Source organism: Theropithecus gelada, chromosome 2 (assembly GCF_003255815.1).
Source record: "Theropithecus gelada isolate Dixy chromosome 2, Tgel_1.0, whole genome shotgun sequence".
In the NCBI taxonomy this organism is placed as follows: Eukaryota; Metazoa; Chordata; class Mammalia; order Primates; family Cercopithecidae; genus Theropithecus; species Theropithecus gelada.
The window spans coordinates 53620802-53642471 of NC_037669.1; the positions used below are offsets into that span (position 1 = coordinate 53620802).

At 47.6% G+C, this 21670-nt stretch overlaps 1 protein-coding gene across 2 annotated transcripts in view; it reads right to left on the reverse strand.

Moving 5' to 3' along the window:
* The window catches only part of HRH1 (histamine receptor H1), a 130462-nt gene extending 112316 nt beyond the window's left edge, over positions 1-18146 (reverse strand). The window contains exon 1 of one of the 2 annotated variants that reach the window (XM_025376152.1): positions 17839-18146. The gene's annotated coding sequence lies outside the window, so the exon portion shown is untranslated. Of the gene's footprint in view, positions 1-416; positions 441-17838 lie in introns of those variants that run through there. The other variant, XM_025376151.1, reaches the window with a different exon arrangement.
* Positions 18147-21670: the final 3524 nt, after the last annotated feature.

Genomic DNA, 21670 nt, shown 5'->3' on the forward strand with positions numbered 1-21670 from the left:
AAAGCCTGGCACAGAGAACGCACTCAACCGATGGGCTGGCACTACGGTTAGCAGCAAATTCAGACTCTGGGGAGGCTCAAAGAAAACGAGACTCCCCCTCTGCGCGCCGGAGCCCAAAGACAGACGCTCAGGGCGCGCACCCTGCCCAAGCCCGGGGAAGCTAAAGGTGTCTGCGCGTCGAGTGCTGGGGCCACAATGTGGAGAGGGGAGCGATGCCCCCGAGCGAGCCGCGCTCCTCCACCCTCCCCAGGCCATCCGCGTCGCTAGGGTACCCAAGCGCGCCCATCTCAAGCCGCCGGCTCCGGGGGTCCCGGCCACCCTGCAGGGCTCCCCGGATCCCAGTCTGGTCAGCGCGGAGCCTCGCCCAGCTGCTGCGGCCCCGCTCTCGCCCAAGCCCGCGCCCCGCTGCGACTCACCGGCGCCGGCTCCGGGGAAAGTTTGGTGGCGCGGTGGCAGCGGCGGCCAGGCTGCTGGGTGTGCCGCGGGGGCGGCGGCGGGGGCGCCGGGGAGCGCTCTGGGAGGCGGGGCGCGGGAGGAGGAGCCGCGCGGAGGGGGCCACCTGCGAGCAGCGGGGAAGGCGGGGACCGGGGCCCTGCGGGCCTGCAGCGCCCCAGCACCCGGCTCCACGCGCCCAGGGCCTCCCCCGCGAAGGGAGGGGGCACTAGGGGCGCGCCTCTCGCTCGGACTCCCTTTCCCAGCTCGCGCCCCAGGTTTAGAGCTGCTACCGCTGGGTACCCTGGCTCGGGCTCTGCGCGGTGGACGGCTCCTTGGGTTTGGAAAGAGAGGTGGCAGAAGGGTCAGAACCTTGGTGAGACAACTCCACCCCCACCCACGCACCTGCGGGCACACAAAACGACAGACAGAGATAAATCAAGACAAAGACGCAGAGATGGAAATAGAGATGAAACGATGTTTGGCAGAGTCAATCACAGATAGATTGAAAAAGACAAATAGCGATACCTGTGCCCCTCATTACTGCTAGGGGCGCCAAAATCGAAAAAGGCAAAGTCAGACAGAGGTGGAACAAGATTGACAGATAGGGACCCTACCCATAGAGGTTTCATGGGGAACTAAAGAGACCCCCAGGGTCTACAACCTCACACCTCTCTTCTGTTTCTCCCTAGCCCATCCTGATGAACGAGCCCACATTTCAAAATGAGATGTGTTTTAATTAGCATCCTGTGTCACCCCAGCAGCGACGTGAGGGGAGGAGTGGGGTGGGAGTGAGGCCCCTCCGCAGGTCCGCGGGAACCTGGGAGCTTGAGGATTCTTCCTGGCTGCCTTCATTTCCAGAGCTGGGAGAGAGAGATCGAGTTTTTTTCTACCTCCTCGGCGCCGGGAAAACTCCATTTGAACCTCTGAACAGTTATGGCTTCAGATTTTACCCTAGCACTTTCGATGGGACCACCCAAGCTTACAGGGAGAGAAGGGTGTTTGAGAAGGTGGGACATGGTGGGTTGGGGTGTGGGGGTGGGGGTCAGAGGGGTATATTAGCCTCCTTCCAGTAGGAGCGGTCCCACCAGCCCTGGTTGTGGACCACACAGAGCTGGGTCTGAGGCCCTGCTTCACAAGCCATATATGGTAGGTCCATGGTCCTTTTGCATGGCCTCAGGGCCCATGTTGGTAACACGGGGGTTCATAAAGACAGGTGCCATTGTGCCAGATGCTCTTCTAAGTGCTACAGGTGCTTACTCATTTAATCCTCACAACAATAGGTCCTAGTAGGTAGGAACTATTATTACCCCTATTTTACAGATGAGGAAATGAAGGCACAGAGAGATTGAGTAACTTGCACAATGTCACATGTAGGAGAACTGAGCATCCACCCTACGCAGCCTAGCCCCAAGGTCCAAGGTCCTGTTATATTATAACTTCATCTCTGTGGGGCTGTTGGAAAGTTTCACGATGCCGTTTCTATAAAGGGCTTAGTGCTCCATAAATGGTAGCTCAGAGATCACTGATCCCATCTTCAAGGTGGGGATTAAAGGACCTTGTGATGCCCAGTGATATATGAGACTTTGGCTTTGGGATAATGGCAGGCCATGTCACTGTCCTGGGCATCATGGATTCGCAAGGTCAGGGATGTCCCATTTGCTTTTTTGGCCAGCCCTCTGCACATTAGCACAACCCCACAGCCAAGACTCACCCTGGATCCACGAACGCCCTCTCCCACCCCCTGGTGATTCTCCAGGGCCTCCATATTTTACACTTTACCAGACTAATGCACCCTTTGGAACTGAGTTAGCACTCAGGATAGCAACTGTTATAAACGCAAAGAAAATACATTTCCTCTCTCTACAGCTGTGGAGCTTACAGGAGGTAAGGAGGGGATGGAGGTGGGAGGAGGGATGGGGGCAGGGCGGGTGGGGGAAGCCTGGTCCACTTTTATCCCTCCTCTCTCCATTCTGCATTTCAGCAAAGGCTTGGTTATTTGGAATTCCTCCCCAAAGTTTCACTTCCTGGGCTAGTTTTAGGCCTGCTAAACCCATTGTGATCAGCATTTTTAGAAAAATCAGCATCTTAGAAACAGCATGTTAGACATGATTTCAAGCCCCTGGTAAGCGGGGTGTGGGTTGCTTTGCTGTGGCACTTGGAACTGACAGATCAGGAGGTACCCCAGGCCGTATGAGGGATGGGGGAGCAGGAGGGCACAATCAACTTTCTAACAACGTACAGGCCGCAGTAGAAAAGCAACAGCTAGCCTCATGCTTACTGCGTACTGTGTGTCAGGCTTGATTTAAGAGCTTTACATAATTAAATAATGCATCGATTCCTCACAATTCTATGAGGTAGGTACTGTTATCATCCCGTTTTGCAGATGAGAAAACGGAGGCACAAAGAGATTAAGGAGCTTGTTCAGAGTATACAGCTAGTAAGTCTTCCCAAGATCAGACAGGTGGGAAGCATATGAGCCAGATCTGGAGCCTGGAGCAGTCTGGACCCACAGCCCCACTCTTACTTCTGTGCTTTGTGGAAGAGGCAGAAAAAAGGGACAACCTCAGTGCCTGAGTAAAGTCTGAAGGCAATGAGAAGAAATAAGTAGATTAAAAATAACTGCTCTGCCACTTACTAGCTCTGTGTTTACTTTGCTTCTCTGAGCCTCAGGTTCCTCATCTGTATGTAAAATGAGAATAGTAATGCCTACGTCGCACCCAGAATTTTAGTGATGGACCGGGCATGGTGGCTTCCCCCTGTAATCCCCAGGTAGGATTGGGGAGGCCAAAGTGGGAGGATCACTTGAGCTCAGGAGTTTGAGACTAGCCTGGGAAACATGGGGAGACCTTGTCTCTACAAAAAATAAATAAATTAGCCAAGCATGGCGGTGTGAGCCTGTAGTCACAACTACTCAGGAGGCTCAGGTAGGCAGATCGCTTGAGCCTAGGGGATCAAGGCTGCAGTGAGCTATGACTGAACACCTCATTTCAGCCTGGACCACAGGGCAAAACCCTGTTCCCCCCTCCCTCCACCAAAAAACAAAGAATTTTCATGATGATTGTTTTGATTGCAGGTAACTTGGGTAACCCAACTATAGCCAGCTTTGGTTACAAGTGTTCTGGAATGAAAACGTTTAGGAAGTAGGCCTGAATTCAGATCCTTCAAAGGCTCAAAGGTAATTGTCATGAATCTGTCTCCCTCTGTCTTGACTCTGTTTTCTTTTCTGTCAGTTTTATTTTACGCATATGTGCCAGTTTTATTAGCAGGCTGGCTCTTTCCATAGGGAGGTGGAAACGGCGAAACAACCTCAAGGCAAAGAGATCACGTCTTTCCAAATACTTCCAGCAAAAATTCCAGGGTTGACTCCAGTTGGCTTGGCCTGGATCACATGCCCAGTCCTGAAACCATTATAGTTGTTTTGGTTGGCTAAGCCTGAGTCGCATGCCTGTGTCTGAAGTCAAGGGGTCGGGTCAGCCCCCTGTAGGCCCCTGGAACTAGGAGTGGGTGAGAGATGGTTCCTTAAAAGAAAATCGAGATGCTATTAGCAGAATAACAGGGGTCCCTGACAGGTAGGAACACTGATGTCCTCTCCCTCACAGTGCTGTTGTCAGGATTAGATAAGCTCATGCAGGCAAAGTGCTCAGCATGGTGCTTGGCTCTGGTAGATGCTCAGTAACCGAATCCCCTCCCTTCTTCCCTCCTCTAGGAAACAGGAATCGTGGCTCACCAAATCCAGCCCAACTGCTTCCTTGTTCACATGGGGAAATTGAGGAAGGCCTAGGGAGGGTAAGGGACTTGCCCAAGGTGCCCAGTTCATTAGCCACAGAACCCATGCCCCCAGCTCTGAAACAAGTTCCAGTTAAAGTCTTCACTGATAACTTTAAATCCTCCACTAACCAAGGGAGTCATCTTTGCATTTGCACAGAGGAGATGGGAAAATCACAAAGCCCTTAAGGTCCAGAGGAAATGAGTGTCACTACATTGGGCTCCCAGGCTATGCAACAAGCTGTGGACTGAGATGTCTGGGCAGGGAGCCCGGTCCAGCTCCCTACCCATCGCATCATGGAGTCAGCCATCTCCTCTGGGGACTGCACCCTCTGGATGCTGAGAAATCCAAATGGCTCTTTTTCATGCAGCCGCCCCAAGTGTGCAAGATGGCCCTTCTCTTGATTTATTTCCTGCTTACTTTATGAGAGTCAAAGTGCATCCTTCAGGACCAAAGTGGCCAAGGGGCCAGCATGTTATTTAGAGTGATCAAAATGGACCATTTTCAACTTGGCCCTAATTCATCTCCAGAGTTTTGGTTTCCACTTGCTTTTACTTATCTGTATTTTCTAGCATTTCTTTAGCAAATTTGTATTACTTTGGCAATTAGAAAAAATGACCAGTAATTTTTATAAAAGGATTTGTGTTTGATTTCCTTTCAGAAAGGCACTTTCATTTATTAAAAGATCACAATGAGAAGTGAGATTAAATTGATCTTTCTCTCTGGCAAGGATGTGTGGGGAGGAATGGGGAGGTGAATGCTGGGAGCAGAAGCCACAGCTGCAGAGGGCTGCAGTGAATGAAGGCTGGACCAGGAGACTGGACCAGGAGGCTGGACCAGGAGGCTGGACCAATTGGCTCTGTAGTCCTGAGCAAGTCACTCAGTGTCTCTGGGTTTCTATTGCCAGATGTTTGGTTTCATTATTTCTGGAGTTCTTTTTAGGAATTCTCTGTATGGATTCGGTCTTTGAGCTTTAGTGAGTGTTCATATACACTGTAGGAGAACATGTAATGACTCAGAAATGTGTTCAGCATAAATTCTGTTTGTCTTTCCACCCCTGTGGGACTGATGAAAGTTCTGCTCAGCTTCTCTGCTTCCTAGCATTTGGTTTCTTCTCAGCTTCTCATTCTCTCCATTTAGCTGTTTATGAATTGGCAAATTCATAGAAAAGAGCACATAGAATGTCAGGCCCTTGCTCAATGCATTTCTCTTCACCCTGAGATCTTGATCCCTCAAGTTCTGGCTTCCTGGATACCTCTTTTATGCCTTCTAACAGATTTTTGTTTTCTTTGAACAATTCTACCCGGTTTTCTAATTGTTTATGGAGAAGATTGTTCTTTACAAGCTAGTTTTTTCATAGGCAAAAGCAAAAGTCTCTTCCTGTGTTATTAAGTGAAAAAGACTGATTATAGAATGGCATGTACAGCTTCTATTTATATGTAAAGCATGTATATGTGTTTATGCAGAAGAAATAGAGAAAAAGCAAAAGCTATACACAGTGTCTATCTCTGGCTAGTTTTTAAAAATATTTATCTATAGTTTGCAAATTTTATGTAATAGATACTGAGAATATCCAAACTGGGTTGACTTTTGTGGCCATTTATACCTGTGTTACAAATGGGAAAACTGAGGTCAAGAACATTTAAATTTATTTCGGTTGAACAATTTTCGGAGGCCTGCTGTGGGCGGAGAACTGTGCTATTGGCCACAGAGCATCCAAAGCAACATAACACCTAGTCACTCTATCTCAAGTGTCTACAACTTGTGCTAGCCTTTGGGATATGAGGATGAAGAGGACAAGGATCTGCCCTCAAGATACTCCAGTTGAGGATAAAGATATTCAAATAAGCTATCTCAGCTGTGATAGAGATCAATGCTAGAATAATGATATGACAAGACTGTGATCGCATTCTAGCTGGTGTAGCTAAAAAAAAAAGACTGTGGTTTGTCTCTTATTAACTATTCTCTCAATATCCAACTGAAATATTATATTTCCCAGCCTTCCATGTAGCAAGCTGTAGCTACGTGACCAAATTCCGGCCAAGGAGATCTAAGGGGAAGTGTTGTGAGGATTTCTAGTAAGTCTCTTTAAAGGGAACAAGGAAACTCTTCTTTCTTTTTTTCTGCTGCTTGGAATGTAGATGTAATGCCTGGAGCTTCAGTAGCCATTTTGAGTCACACTTGTGTCACCTTGGAAAGGAACCATGTACTGGGTTGATGGAGCAGCAAGATGAAATAACCTCAGTCGCTAACACCATGGAGCTGCTATATTAGTCCTGGGCTGTCTATTTCCATACTTTTTTTTTTTACATGATAAAGACACTTGCATATCTTGCATATGTTACTGGTGTTTTGGATGTTCTCTTACATGCCAATAAACCCAATCCTAACTTATATTAATCCTAAAAATAAAGTGCTATGGGAACAGCAGTGAAGGTAGGGAGGAGTGAACATCTCCCACTCTTGGGCATTGAGGAAGTCAGAGGAGATGTGAAGGTTGTGGAGAGTTAATCACTGAGATGGGCAGCATTGAGAAGGAAGAGAGTTTCTTTTTTTTTTTTTTTTTTTGAGACGGAGTCTTGCTCTGTCGCCCAGGCTGGAGTGCAGTGGCCGGATCTCAGCTCACTGCAAGTTCTGCCTCCCGGATTCAGGCCATTCTGGTGCCTCAGCCTCCCGAGTAGCTGGGACTATAGGCGCCCGCCACCTCGCCCAGATAGTATTTTTGTATTTTTTAGTAGAGACAGGGTTTCACTGTGTTAGCCAGGAAGGTCTCGATCTCCTGACCTCGTGATCCGCCCGTCTCGGCCTCCCAAAGTGCTGGGATTACAGGCTTGAGCCACCGCGCCCGGCCTCTTTTTAAATTTTTTTTAGACAGAGTCTCACTCTGTTGCCAGGCCGGAGTGCAGTGGCATAATCTCAGCTCACTGCAACCTCTACCTCCTGGGTTCAAGCATTTCTCCTGCTTCAGCCTCTCGAGTAGCTGGGACTACAGGTGTGCACCACCATGCCCAGCTAATTTTTGTACTTTTAGTAGAGACAGAGTTTCACCATGTTGGCCAGGATGGTCTTGATCACTTGACCTTGTGATCCGTCCACCTCGGCCTCCCAAGGTGCTGGAATTACAGGCATGAGCCACCGCACCTGGCCAGAAGAGAATTTCAAACAGAGTGGACCAGGCAGGGAGCGTGGGAACAGGGCTGGAATAAGGAACATGGGCATTAGAATCAAACAGCCTGGGTTTAAATTCCATCATGGTATTTAAAAAGTCACTTCACCACTCTACACATCAGTTTCTCCATGTGTAAAATGGGGATAATAATAATATCAGCTTCATCTGGGTGTAGTGAGGATCTTATGAGTTAATACATGTAAAGTGCCTAGAACAATGATATTGAGAGAATAGTTATTAAGAGACAAACCACAGTCTTTTTTTTTTTTTTTCCTACAACAACTGGAATGGGATCACAGTCTTGTCACATCGTTGTTTTCATAGTGATCTCATATCACAGCTGAGATAGCTTATTTGGATATCTTTGTCCTCAACTGGAATATCTTGAGGGCAGATCCTTGTCCTCTTCATGGCACATTGTGTGTGCTTAGTAAATGAGTAAATATTGGCTGTTATGTGCTTATCCATAAAGTGGGATGTTCATAGTCCTATCTCATAGAGCAGCCAATGTGTATTACAAGGCACAGGACTTCACACGTAGCTGGTGCTCAACCATGTGGCTTTTTCTCTCCCTTTCTTTAAGGGGCTTACAAACAGTATTTAACAAATCTTCATCAAGCCCCTACTCTGTGGCAGGCCCTGGGTCAGGAGGTTGCTGATTCCAGGAAGAATCAGACCTTATCCCTGCCCTTGAGTCTCAAGAAGAGAAAAGGAAAACAGATAAGCATAGTACAGTGTGAAAAGTGGGACTGTGGTCCAATTTCAGTCTGTAAACTCAGATGAATGAGAACGGTAACTGTTTCCTGGTAAGTGAACTCAGTCTCTGCTAAGATCTCCCATCACACGCGAGGAAACCTTAATCTTTGTCAAGTTGAGATTTTCCTTTTCTTTTGGAGTTTATCATCACTTACTCACGTTGGCATGTGCTGAGACATCTTCATTCCTATCTGAGGAGGGGCCACCCAACCATACAGGTCACTGCTGAGTTTTCCCTTGTTCCTAGGTCTCATTCCCTCTCTCAGCTGCTTCCAGGGCCCTTTTCAAGTACACAGGAACCTTTGCTCGGTTGCCATCGCTGCCAGGACACAGAGAATTCTGGCAGACATATGAGGTTCTTCTGCCCACCCCTAAGCGCCCATTCATTTCTCCTCTAGAGTGTCTGCCTAGGAAGTGCTCAGGTGCTTTCTACATTTAATTTTCTCAAACTCCTTTGGGAACTCTGGTGTCTGTCTCCAAGCTCGGGACCATGTCTAGAGAAGGAACAGGTTCAAGTGCCTCCTACCTCAGGGACCTGCACCCTACCCCCTTCCCTTGTGGCTGCTCCAGCTGTCTCCCTCATTCTTGTCTGAAAACACTTATTTAGTTTCAGGGGGGCAGAGCCTTGCTCCTAAATCCCTTGCATTTCCCCATAGGGACTATCTCATCGATGCACAAGAGCCTCTTGTTGCCCGTGAGATGCTAGACTTTTGAAACTCAAAAGCCTGGAAAGGACTCTGGTTTTTCTTTTTCTACAAAGCCAGAAAAGGATAGTAGTCTCAAGATGATAGCCTAAAATAGGGGGAGGTAAGTCTCCTGGGTAACAGAAATCATCAAGAATGAAAGTTAACCCCAATGAGCTCCTTCCATGTCTCTGCCAGAATGGATGAAATGTAAAACACAACATCAAGTGTTGGCCAGGATGTGGAGCCACTGGAACTCCATATGTGACTGGTGGGAATGCAAAATGATACTGACCCCTTGGAAAACTCCTTGGCAACTTTAATAAACATAAATCTACCCTATGATCCAGAAATTCCACTCTAAGTCATGTCTCCAAGAGGAATGAAAATATATACCCACAAAAGACTGTACATAAATCAGAACAGCATTGTTGATATTAGCCCAAACTGGAAACAACCTAAATATCCACCAATACAAGCCTGAATAAATTCATACTGTGGGATACTCTACAGTAGACGAACTGTTACTGCCCACAACATAAAAGAAAGTAAAAATCATTACTTTGATAATTATAAACACAGAAAAGTAAACATTATATAATTATATTCATATGAAGAATTATCTAAATAATTAGTAAAATTGATCTATGATTTTAGAAGTGGTTGCCTCTGGAGAAGAAGGAGGAGTACTGTTACTGACTGAGAAGGGAGTTCTGGAAAAATTCTATACTTTGATCTTTGGGGTGGTTACACCGATGTATAGATAGGCAAAAATTCATTGAGCTTTACATTTAATATTTGTGTATTTTACCATATGCAAATTGACTCTCAATTTTAAAAATCTCATTTTCCTTAAAAAAAGACACAGAGGCAAACATTTCAAAAACAATATCTCACCTTAGATGAGATATAGAAGCAAGCAGGCAGCCCTACTATGAGAGCCTGGAAAAGGCATTAGACACACTGTGTGGGCTGCAGTAGGGACAGAGAGACAGTCAACGAGGGCTTCCTGTGGGAGGTGATAGCTAAACATTGAAGGTCAAGCAAAGAGAAGGCTGTGCTGAAAGTCAAGCAAAGAGAAGGCTAAGGGCATTCCAGGCTCAAGGAACCGCATGCGAGGGAACTCATCACATCCCAAGAGAAGCTGACAAGAGAAGGAGGGTGTGGGGAAAGGACAAATGACGAAGCCACAGATGTCAACAGGAGTCAGATCTGACAGCCTCACAAGCCAAAGGGAGGCCCAAGGGAGGTTCTGAAGAGTTGTGATTGCAGTTGGACTTTAAAGAGGCCACTCTGGAGGAAGGAGGAAAGCGGTTTAGAGGTGGTTGAACTAATCCACAGATGGGGTATGTGGCCTGAACTAGGGCAGGGGCCATGTGGATTGGGGCTGGGAGAAGAACTTGCAGAGATACTTAGGAGGAAGACTTTGGTAACCGGCAATATAGAGGGACAGGAGAGGAAATCATTAAGGAAACTCATGGGTTCTTGCCTTTCATGGCAAGGTGGAGCTATTTACTGAGAAAAAGATAGGAGGAGCTACATTTATTTATTATATATTTTTTGAGATGGAGTCTCACTCGGTCACCCAGGCTGGAGTGCAGTAGCATGATCTCAGCTCACTGCAACCCCCGCCTCCCGGGTTCAAGCAATTCAGGAAGAGCTACATTTATAAGTGTTGTCGTGGTTGACCAGCTGTTGTTTTTCTCTGTTTGGCTGCTGCTTCCGCTTTTGCTTTAGTCAGAACTCTGTCCCAGGAAGACTTGCTCCTCCCTGTTCTCAGGCTATGTAGCTAAAGTGGTGGTGACCCCATCTCTGGGCTGTAGGACATGTGATAATGACCTCTAGTTCCAGCTTGAAGTTGCTGCAAAAGACATGATTTTATTCTTTGCCATGGCTGAGCAGTATTCCATGATGTGTATGTATATGTGTGTGTGTGTTTGTGTGTGTGTGTGTATATATACATATCACATTTTTAGACCAATTTTCCATTGATGGACACTTAGTTTGATTCTATGATTTTGCTGTTGTGAATAGTGTTGCAGTAAACATACGTGTGCGGGTGTCTTTTTGATACCACAATTTATTTTCCTCTGGGTAGATACTCAGTAGTGAGATTGCTAGATCACAGGGTAGTTCTATTTTCAGTTTTTTGAGAAATCTCCATACTGGTTTCCATAGAGGTTGTACTGATTTACATTCCCACCAACACTGTGTAAGTGGTCCCCTTTTTCTGCATCCCTACCATCATCTGTTGGTTTTTGACTTTTTAGCACTAGCCATTCTGACTGGTGTAAGATGACATCTCGTTATAGTTTCAATTTGCATTTCTCTGATGATTAGTGATGTTAAGCATTTTTCATATGTTTTTTGCCCACTTGTATATGTTTTGAAAAATGTCTTTTCATGGAGGACGTGCATTTTGGGATGGAGCTTGAAGATACCTAAAAAAGATCTGGCTTGAAGGGGGAGGATGTGTTTCACGAGGAGAGAAAAGCACAAGCAAACCCTTGGAGGCATGAAAGAAAAGGGAACACACTGGAGAATGTGGAGGAGATGAGTCTGGGGGCACACTCGTCTGCAGCGGTCAGACCAGGGGTCACCATTCATCTACTCCTCTACAAGGGAGACTGGAGGGGTCAGACCAGGAGGACCTGGAATGCCAGGGTGAGTTTGGATTAACCCAACCAATGAATCCGCGGACTACAATAGGCATCTGGAAGTTCCAGGGATGTTTGGGAAAACTTGGTGGGGAATTTAAGGAATGGCTTCTGAGGCCAGAGCTCCATGTTGTTTTTCCCATCAGCTGGCTCAGGAGTTGAATAGATGGTGAGCTCAGGGACTGGTGGACTGTCCCAGTAATACAGGGTGGTAATGTCCCTCCCTTTCCTGCCCCAAGTCATACAAGCCTTCTCAGGCTGGGACACCTGGAGGTCTTGACCAAAAAGAACCAAGACCCTTGCCTTCTGCAACCCACTCTCCACACAGCAGGTTGAGGGCCCTGTGGACACACATCAGATCACTCTTACTGTAAACCCTCCAGAGCCTTCTCACCCCACTTAGAGGCAACTCCAGACACCTCCCTGTGGCCCACAAGGCTTCACATCATCTGACCCCTGCACACCCTCTGTCCTCACCTTCTTTCACTCTGCCCTGGGCCCACTGTCCTCCAGCTCTTTGCAGCCCTGCAAACACAGCAAGCTTTTGTCCTGTCTTGGGGCCTTTGCACTTGCTGTTCTCTATGCCTGGGACACTCATCCCCCCAGATCTTGCTACGGACACCTCATCATCATTCAATCTTTTTTTTTTTCCCAAGACAGAGTCTTGCTCTGTTGCCCAGGCTGGAGTGCAATGGCATGATCTTGGCTCACTGCAACCTCCATCTACCTGGTTCAAGCCATTCTCCTGCCTCAGCCTGCCAGGTAGCTGGGATTACAGGCGCCTGCCACCATGCCCAGGTAATTTTTCATATTTTTAGTAGAGACAGGGTTTCACTGTGTTGGCCAAGCTTGTCTTGAACTCCTGACCTCGTGATCCACCCACCTTGGCCTCCCAAAGTGCTGGAATTACAGGCATGAGCCACCATGCCTGGCTTCATCATTCACTCTTTGCTCACTTGTGGCTCGTTGGAAAAGACTTTCCTGGGTAAGGTAGTGCCCCTGCCTATCACTTGGCCTTCTTAGTCCTCATTGCTATTTCTGATGGTCTTTTTCTTTGTTTACTTGTTTACTGTGTTTAAGCCTCCATTTGAATGCGAGTGACTCAAACACAAGGTTTCTATCTTGTTCCTCACTGTACTCCCAGCACTTAGAGCAGTGACTGTCCCATAGCCAGTCCTCAATAAATGGTAATTGAATGAACTGTCTGCATAGGCAAGGTCCTTAGGCAATTCTGCAAATAAGGCAGCTGGGCCCAGAGAAGAGAAGGGACTTGTCAAAAGTGTCCTACAAATCAATGCCAGAGACAGACCTAGACTCCAGGACTCCTGCCTCTAAGGTCAGTTCATTTTCTGTAATTCTCTTCCACCCTTTCCTGCCAAAGGGGCTGCCAGTCTTTGGTGATTTTCCCCTCTGTTGCATATGCCAGGGTAGAAAGAGCAGTGAACTAGAAGCCAGGGAACTTGAGACCTGATCTAGCTCTGCCACCCACATAGCTTGTAGACCAAGGGCTCCCTGAGAGCAGAGGGCATATCTAGTACAATTGGTGCTCAGACAAGGCTTGTCGAAAGAGTAAGATTTGCTTTCATGAAGATAATGGGTGCCAACACAGGGCAGTGGTTAAGAGCTGGAAACAGGAGCTAGGCAGGCATGAATTCAGATCTTGGCTATGTCACTTTCTAGTTGCCCTACACGTGATCACACATGAAGAATGTACACGGCATCATCTGTGATAGCTTGTGTCCAGGATGGCCCTGAGACTTTCTGGTATTCATGTTCTTGGGTAACCTACACTGAATTAGGGCTGATTTGCATGACCAATAGAATACTGCAGAAGTGACAGTATGTGATTTCTGAATCTAGATCATGAAAGATAGTATGGCTTCCACTTTGGTCTCTTATATCACCTACTGGGGAAAGCCAGCTGCCATGTTGTGAGGACACTCAAGAAGCTCTGTGGAGAGGCTCATTTGAAGGAGAACCAGTGCCTCCCACCAACAGCCAGCATCAACTTGGGACATGTGAGTGAACTACTTGGAAGTGGATCCTCCAGCCAAGTCAAGCCTTCAGATGACTGAAGCCTCAGCCTCATGAGAGACAGCAGGTCAAAACCGCCCAGCTAAGCTGCTCCTGAAATCCTGACCCCTGAAATTATGAAAGATAGTAAATTATTAATGTTGTTTTAAGCCACTACATGTCGGGGAGATTCATTATGCAGCAATAGATAATGAATACATCACCCTTCTATTCATTACTGATGTTTATTGGGAGCATAGTGTGTGATTTTTCATTTAACCCTTCCAATAATGCTGTGAGATAGATACTTTTATTATCCCCATTTTACAGACAAAGAAACTGAGGTTCAGAATGAGTGAAGTGCAGAGTTCCTGACCTTAAGGATTTTATGGTCAGATCTGAGAGACAGAAGCTCAAAAACCTATGACTCTAGGCAAAATATGGCTCTGGGATCCCAGGAAAGGGAGAGGAATTTTGGATTCTGGCTTCTGCTTGGGCCTCATAGCTTGGGGTGACAGAGGGTACACTCCAAAGGCAGCAAACACCTTCCCTGCCCTTGAGTACCTGCTTAATCAAGGGGAGAAAGTTCAGATGCTTATGCATAATGGTGGTATTTCTCTGCACAGAAACACACATAGGCCTGTACAGTAATGATGAAAAGCAGCAACCCATCTTAAGGGCTCGGCACTTTGTACTTACAAAGCCTTACACATCCCTAATTCCATGAAATCCCACCTGGCAGGTAAGCATGGCCCTGTACGCTTGACAGATGGGGACACTGAGGCCAGGGAAGTTGTGTGATTCTTGCAGAGCCAAGCAGCCTAGAAGTGGCAGAGCTCAGGTAAAACCCAGCAACTGGGTGTTTTTACAAGTGCTAAGGGTACAACAGGTGGTAGGCAGAGCTCCTCTGAGGGAGGTTCCAGGAAGAGGTTACCCGGGAGCAGGGTTCTGAGAATGGGGAAGTGGCTTGGTGGGGAGGATCGTGCCTGGGAGGGGCTGAGAGGAAACAGAGTGAGTCCCTAGGAGGCTCCCGGGGTGTACGAGGGCAAAGAGGAGAACATAGCTGGAGTGGAAAGAATGAACAAGCCTGGGCATGTGGAAGAGGCTTGGTGTGTTAGGTGGAATTGCAGCTGGAGGGTGTGTGCAGAATGAGAGGTCTCGGTATTAGGGCCAAAGTCAACTGCCATGCCTAAGGTGGGAAGAAGGCGCTTGTTTTGCTTCTTGGGTGCAAATCATTCCTGTGATTTAGTTCTCCCTGGGGGAGAGGCGGGGTTTCATCCAGCCTCAGCAAATGCATTCAATCTTCACTACTTCTCTCTGTCAGATGGGGCGGATAGAGGTCCAGATGTGGGCAGAAGCTTTTATGTCCCATCACAGGGCAACTAAGAACAGCTGTGCAGGTCGTTCACTGCACATGGGCACTAGGCCAAAAGGGACTGAAATCCTTTGTTTGCCCTTTGTTTACTAAGCCATGTGCCTGCAAAGCCACACCTGCCCAGAGGGACTGGTTCCTTTTTCTTTTCTTTTAAAAGAATTGTTTTTTTTATGAGCTAAAATTCACAAAATATAGAATCTACCATTTAAACCACTTTAAAGTATGAAATTCAGTGGTTTTAGTATATTCACAATGTTGTGCAACCGTCACCACTATCAGTTTTTGGAACATTCCCATCATCCCAAAACACAACTCCATAACTCCTAATTCCCCCCCTTTCCCATCTCTTGGCAACCATGAATCTGAACTTTCATATGAATGGAGTTCTATAATTTGCTGTCTTTTGTGACTGTCTTCTTTCACTTGGCATTAAAACTTTTCTAGTTTTACCCATGTTGTAGTATGTGTCTCTACTTCCTTCCTTTTAATGGCTGAATAATATTCCATTGTGTGAATATTCCACAATTTGTGTATCCCTTCATGAGTTGATGGACATTTGGGTTATATCTACCGGCTGTTAAGAACAGGCCGGGCACAGTGGCTCACACCTGAAATCCCAGCACTTTGGGAGGCCGAGTCAGACAGATCACCTGAGGTCAGGGGTTTGAGATCAGCTTTGCCAACATGATGAAACCTCGTCTCTACTAAATATATAAAAATTAGCCGGGCATAGCGGCAGGTGCCTGTAATACCAGCTACTCATGAGGCGAGGCAGGAGAATCTCTTGAACCCGGGAGACAGAGGTCACAGTGAACCAAGATTGCACCACTACACTCCAGTCTGGGTAGCAGAGATTCCACCTCAGGAAAAAAAAAAAAAAAAAAAAAAAAGAAGAAGAAGAATGCAGTTGGTCCGGCATGGTGGCTTCTGCCTGTAATCCCAGCACTCTGGGAAGCCAAGGCGGGCAGATCACCTGAAGTCAGGAGTTCGAAACCAGCCTGGTCAACATTGTGAAACCTCGTCTCTACTAAAAATATGAAATTAGCCAGGCGTGGTGGCAGGCACCTGTAATCCCAGTTACTCGGGAGGCTGAGGCAGGAGAATCACTTGAACCCGGGAGGCGGAGGTCGCAGTGAACCGAGATTGCACCACTGCACTCCAGCCTGGATAGCAGAGCGAGATTCTGCCTCAAAAAATAAAAATAAAAAATAAAAATTAGAATAATGCAGCTGGCCCTGCATGGTGGCTCATGCCTGAAATCCCATGCCTGAAATCCCAGCACTCTGGGAAGCCGAGGTGGGTGGATCACCTGAAGTCAGGAGTTTGAAACCAGCCTGGCCAACATGATGAAACCTCATCTCTACTAAAAATACAAAATAAGCTGGGCGTCGTGGCACATGCCTGTAATCCCAGCTACTTGGGAGGCTGAGGCAGGAGAATCACTGGAACCTGGGAGGCAGAGGCTGCAGTGAGCCGAGATCGCACCATTGCACTCTAGCCTGGACAACAAGAGCAAAACTCTGTCTTAAGAAAAAAAAAAAAAAAAAAAGAACAGTGCAGCTGTGGCCAGGCACAGTAGCTCAAACCTGTAATCCCAGAACTTTGGGAGGCTGAGGTGGGAGGATTGTTTGAGCCCAGGAGTTTGACACCAGTTTGGGCAACATGGCAAAACCCTGTCTCTACAAAAAATGAAAAATTTAGACGGACATGGTGGTGCACACTTGTAGTCCCAGCTACTTGGGAGGCTGAGGTGGGAGGATTGCTTGAGCCTGGGGGAGGCTGCAGTGAGCTGTGATGGCGCCACTGCACTAAAAAAAAAAAAAAAAAAAAAAAAAATTCAGCTATGAACATCCTTGTACAAGTTTTTGTGTGAACAGGTGTTTACCATTTTTCCAGGTATATACCAGGGGATGGACTTGTTGGATCAGGTGGTAATCCCATGATTAACTTTTTGAGGAACTGCCAAGCTGTTTTCCAAAGTGACTGCACTGTGGTACATTCCATCTAGAAATGTTTGAGGGCTCCAATGTCTCCACATCCTTGCCAACATTTGTTATTGTCCATCTTCTTATAGCCCTCCTAGTGAGTGTGAAGTGGTACCTCATTGTGGCTGGCCATCTGTATATCTTCGGAGAAATGTCTGTTCAAGTCCTTTACCCATTTTTTAGTGTTGAGTTGTAAGAGTTCCTTGTGTAGGCCGGGCGTGGTGGCTCAAGCCTGTAATCCCAGCACTTTGGGAGGCCGAGGCGGGTGGATCACGGTCAGGAGATGGAGACCATCCTGGCTAACACAGTGAAACCCCATCTCTACTAAAAATACAAAAAAAATTTAGCTGAGCATGGTGGCGGGCACCTGTAGTCCCAGCTAGTTGGGAGGCTGAGGCAGGAGAATGGTGTGAACCCGGGAGGTGGAGCTTGCAGTGAGCACAGATCGCGCCACTGCACTCCAGCCTGGACGACAGAGTGAGACTCCGTCTCTAAATAAATAAATAAATAAATAAATAAATAAATAAATAATTTCCTTGTGTATGTGTATTCTGGATAGTACACCTGTATCTGGTACCAGAGCACCAGATACTCTCCCACCATAACAAAAGAAAGTGTATCACTCAAGAGGACAACTTAGTACCTCCGTACCTTAACAGATGGCCTGTTATGTGCCAGGCGTGGAGGGTGTGAATCTGAAGATAACAGGGTCCATTTCCGCCCCTGTTCCCCATCCTCATGAAGGACAAAATCAATCACTCAAGACGCTCAAGCCACAACACTGGGGACTGACTGGACTCCTCCCCCACCACTCTACCATCCAATCAGCCACCACAGCCCATGGTAACTCCTCCCTATCACTCCAGCATCCAATCAGCCACCTCAGCCCATGGTGACTCGTCCCCCATCATCCCAGCATCTAATCAGCCCCCAGAGCCCGTCAGCCCTCCAGTCTCTTCCCCACGCCCCAGCCGAGTCTAGGCGGTAATTGCCTCTCACCTGGGTGATTTCAGTAGCTTCCTGTCTCCAGACCTCAGGGCTTGCTTCTTGCAGTTCATTTCTCCATCAGTGCACGAGCAAAGTGATTTTTCTTAAATGAAAAATCCCATTAGGAGGCTGCCTGGCTGACAACTTCCCTATGGCTGCTGTCAAAAGAAAACGCACACGGAAGCCGACAGCTCCGTGTCATCTGGCACCCACTGCTGTCTCCACTCCCCTTCTTGAAGTGACTCAGTCTGACTGAACTGTTGGTCAGTTTCCCAGCTCATCCCACCTCCAAGCCCTGCTGGCATGATGTGCTCTGAAATGAGGGACAGTAAAGAAATGCGTCAGGGATTCCCAAAATAAGTCACGGGTTAGGCAGTAACTTGTCAGGCAGGAGCTGGGAGTTTGCTAGGGGCGCGGTAAGCGTTCCGGTTAGGGGAGAGAGCCTCGCTTCTGCCTGTGCAGTCGCTTGGACACACAGGCCTGCCTTGGCGCTGATGAGTCACCCGAGAAAGTGTGCCTAGAAATGACTCTCCTGGATGTGTGAGAGCCTGAGTCCACCCCAGGGATTTGGAAGGCGGATTCAGCTGCCTTCCTTAGATCATCTTAGGTTCTTCAAACCCCAGCGCCAAAAAAGACTAATGACCGTGTGGCCCACCCCTTCATCCCTTTGCCTCTATAAACCTCCATTCTTCCCATCTCAAAAATGGGAATAATGACATTTTGTAGATGATCGTGAGGCTCGAAGGAGATTTTCTAGACTCCTGTATGAGTTTTTTTTTTTTTTTTTTTTTTTTTTTGAGACGGAGTCTCGCTCTGTCGCCCAGGCTGGAGTGCAGTGGCCCGATCTCAGCTCACTGCAAGCTCCGCCTCCCGGGTTCACGCCATTCTCCTGCCTCAGCCTCCCAAGTAGCTGGGACTACAGGCACCCGCCACCTCGCCCGGCTAGTTTTTTGTATTTTTTTTAGTAGAGACGGGGTTTCACCGGGTTAGCCTGGATGGTCTCGATCTCCTGACCTCGTAATCCGCCCGTCTCGGCCTCCCAAAGTGCTGGGATTACAGGCTTGAGCCACCGCGCCTGGCCGACTCCTGTATGTGTTTTAAGTTGGATGAGGAAACTGAGGCCCAAAGAAATGAATCGGTTGTTTCCAGCCTTGACATGTGTTAGAATCATCAGGAGAGTTTGTTAGAAATAAGGATCCCTGGATCCTACTACTGGGTAGGGGTAGAGACCCAGTCATCTGTATTTTTTAACCTCCCAAGGTGTTGCTGCTGGAAACCAGGTCTAACTCTTCCCGAAGAATCCCAAGGCAGCCTCTGGCCAGAGGGTCACTGAGGTGCAGGCTGTGTGTGGTCAGCTCACTTTGCTTTTCCTGTCTGGAAGCCAAAAGCTGGCTTTTCCACTGCCAAACTGCTGGGAATACAGAGGCCATTCTGGCGACTGTTGTCTAGATTTGACTATCAAGGATGTTCTGCGAGAGAAAAGCCCTGGCACACAGCCTTGGTCTCTGAGGGGCTTGCAGGCACCTGGGGTAGGGGAGGCTCAGTGGTGTAAGGGAGTTGTCGGGGAGGGGCAGGATGCTCCATCATAGGGTGACTATCATTTAAACCAATGTTTAAAATGAGCTGGGTTTAGGGCCGGACGTGGTGGCTCACGTCTATAATCCCAGCACTTTGGGAGGCTGAGGCAGGCAGATCACTTGAGGCCAGGAGATTGCGACCAACCTGGCCAACATGGTGAAACCCCATCTCTACTAAAAATACAAAAAATTAGCGAGGCGTGGAGGCGGAAGCCTGTAATCCCAACTACTCAGGAGGCTGAGGCAGGAGAATTGCTTGAACTCAGGAGGTGGAGGTTGCAGTGAGCTGAGATCACGCCACTGCACTACAGTCTGGGTGACAGAGCAGACGCTGTCTCAAAAAAGGGGACGGGGGAAGTGCTTCAGTTGTCACCTCCATGTCTGCTTCAGGCCCCTCCATACCCTTCCTATGAAAACATGTTCTTTGTACAAGATCTGGAACTCATGCACACTGAGGCACAGTTGCCTAATAATCCCAATGTAGGGCTGGACGCAATGGCTCATGAGACCTGTAATCCCAGCACTTTGGGAAGCCTCAATTACCTGAGGTCAGGAGTTCCAGACCAGCCTGGCCAACATGGAGAAACTCTGCCTCTACTAAAAATACAAAAAATTAGCTAGGCGTGGTGGCGGGTGCCTGTAATCCCAGCCACTCAGGAGGCTGAGGCAGGATAATTGTTTGACCCAGGGAGGCAGAGGTTGCAGTGAGCCAAGATCGCACCATTGCACTCCAGCCTGGGCAACAAGAGTGAAACTCTGTCTCTCTCTCAAAAACAAAACAAAACAAAAACCAATGTAAAACATGACCACATTTCCTTCTTTCTTTTCTTCTAGTCTCTCCCCTTCTCCTTTCTCCCTCCCTCTGCTTTCTAATTTTGCCCCTGGTCTTGAGCTTTTAATCTGAATTACTTTTTCTCAGGTTCTTTATTCCCTCATTTATTATCGATGTTTTCCAACTTGCTTGGCTAAGCAACCACCCTGGTCATAATGTTTCCCACTTTCCGCCAACCCTGCCTCACCCCCATGCAGCAGAACATGCCTAGAGAAAAGCCATGTTTTTCACATGGTGTTTCACAACCATTTTGACTGTATTCACTTGAGTCATGACCTTGAATGTTGAGAGCGCTCTCAATGCTGCCCAGCAATTATACTCTGCTTCCCTAGTCATTCTCTCTCCAGCTCTGCTAGGGACTGTTTGACTCCTCTCCTCCCCTAAACCCTTAATGCTTCCTCTCCTGTCCTGTCTGCTTCCTATTCACTGAGAAAATGGAAGCAATCAGAATGTCCTGAGACCCCACCATACACCTCCCCGCCCACCAGCATCTCCACCCACACACTCCACCAGAGATGAATTGATGGTGCACTTATGTATCTGTACTTGTGCCCTAGACCCTGTCCCTTTCATTTGCTCAAGGACATCTCTCCAGCAATTGTCCCTCTTGCCACAGCATCATTTTTTACCTCCTCTGGATCATTCTCATCAAGCGTACACAATGCTATTATTTCTCCCATCTTTGAAATAACAACAACAATACCACCAACAAAAACCCTTGTTAAGTTTTAGGTCAGAACTGACACAGTGTTGCTTCTGCCAGATTCTATTGGTTAAAGCAAATCACAGGGACAGCCCAGATTCAAAGGCAGGAAACTGCACGAGGACTTGAATACCAAGAGATAAAATTCTTTGTGGGCCACCAAGCCACAAACCACCACTCTCCCTTTTGCAGCAAAACTCCTCCAAAGGGCTGTCCGTCCTCAGTCTCTCCAGTTCCTCCCTCCCATTTTTCTTAAACATATTCCAATCAGGAATTCACTGCCACTGCTCCACTGGTACCCTTCATCCAGGTCACCAATTGCCTCCACGTGGCAAGATCCATGGTCAAGTCTTAGGCCTTATCCTACTGGGCATGGCACAGTTAACCGCCCTGCTTTGTTTGATTTCAGGCCTCACGGTCTCCTAGTTTTCCTACTACCTCACTGGTCTCACCCTCTGTCTTTTCTCTCTCTCCAACCTCTTAATGTTGGGATGACCTGGGGCTCAGTTCTCCACCCTCTTCTCTTATCCATCTGTACTCACTCTCTTGGTAATTTCACCCAGTCTCATCGCTTGCAATCATTTACATGGGACTCTCACATTTACATCTCTAGCCTCGTCCTCTCACTTGAATTCTGACTAATAATACAACTGTTTTTATTTTTATTTTTTTTGAGACGGAGTCTCATTCTGTTGCCTAGGCTGGAGTGCAGTCGCACAATTGCAGCTCACT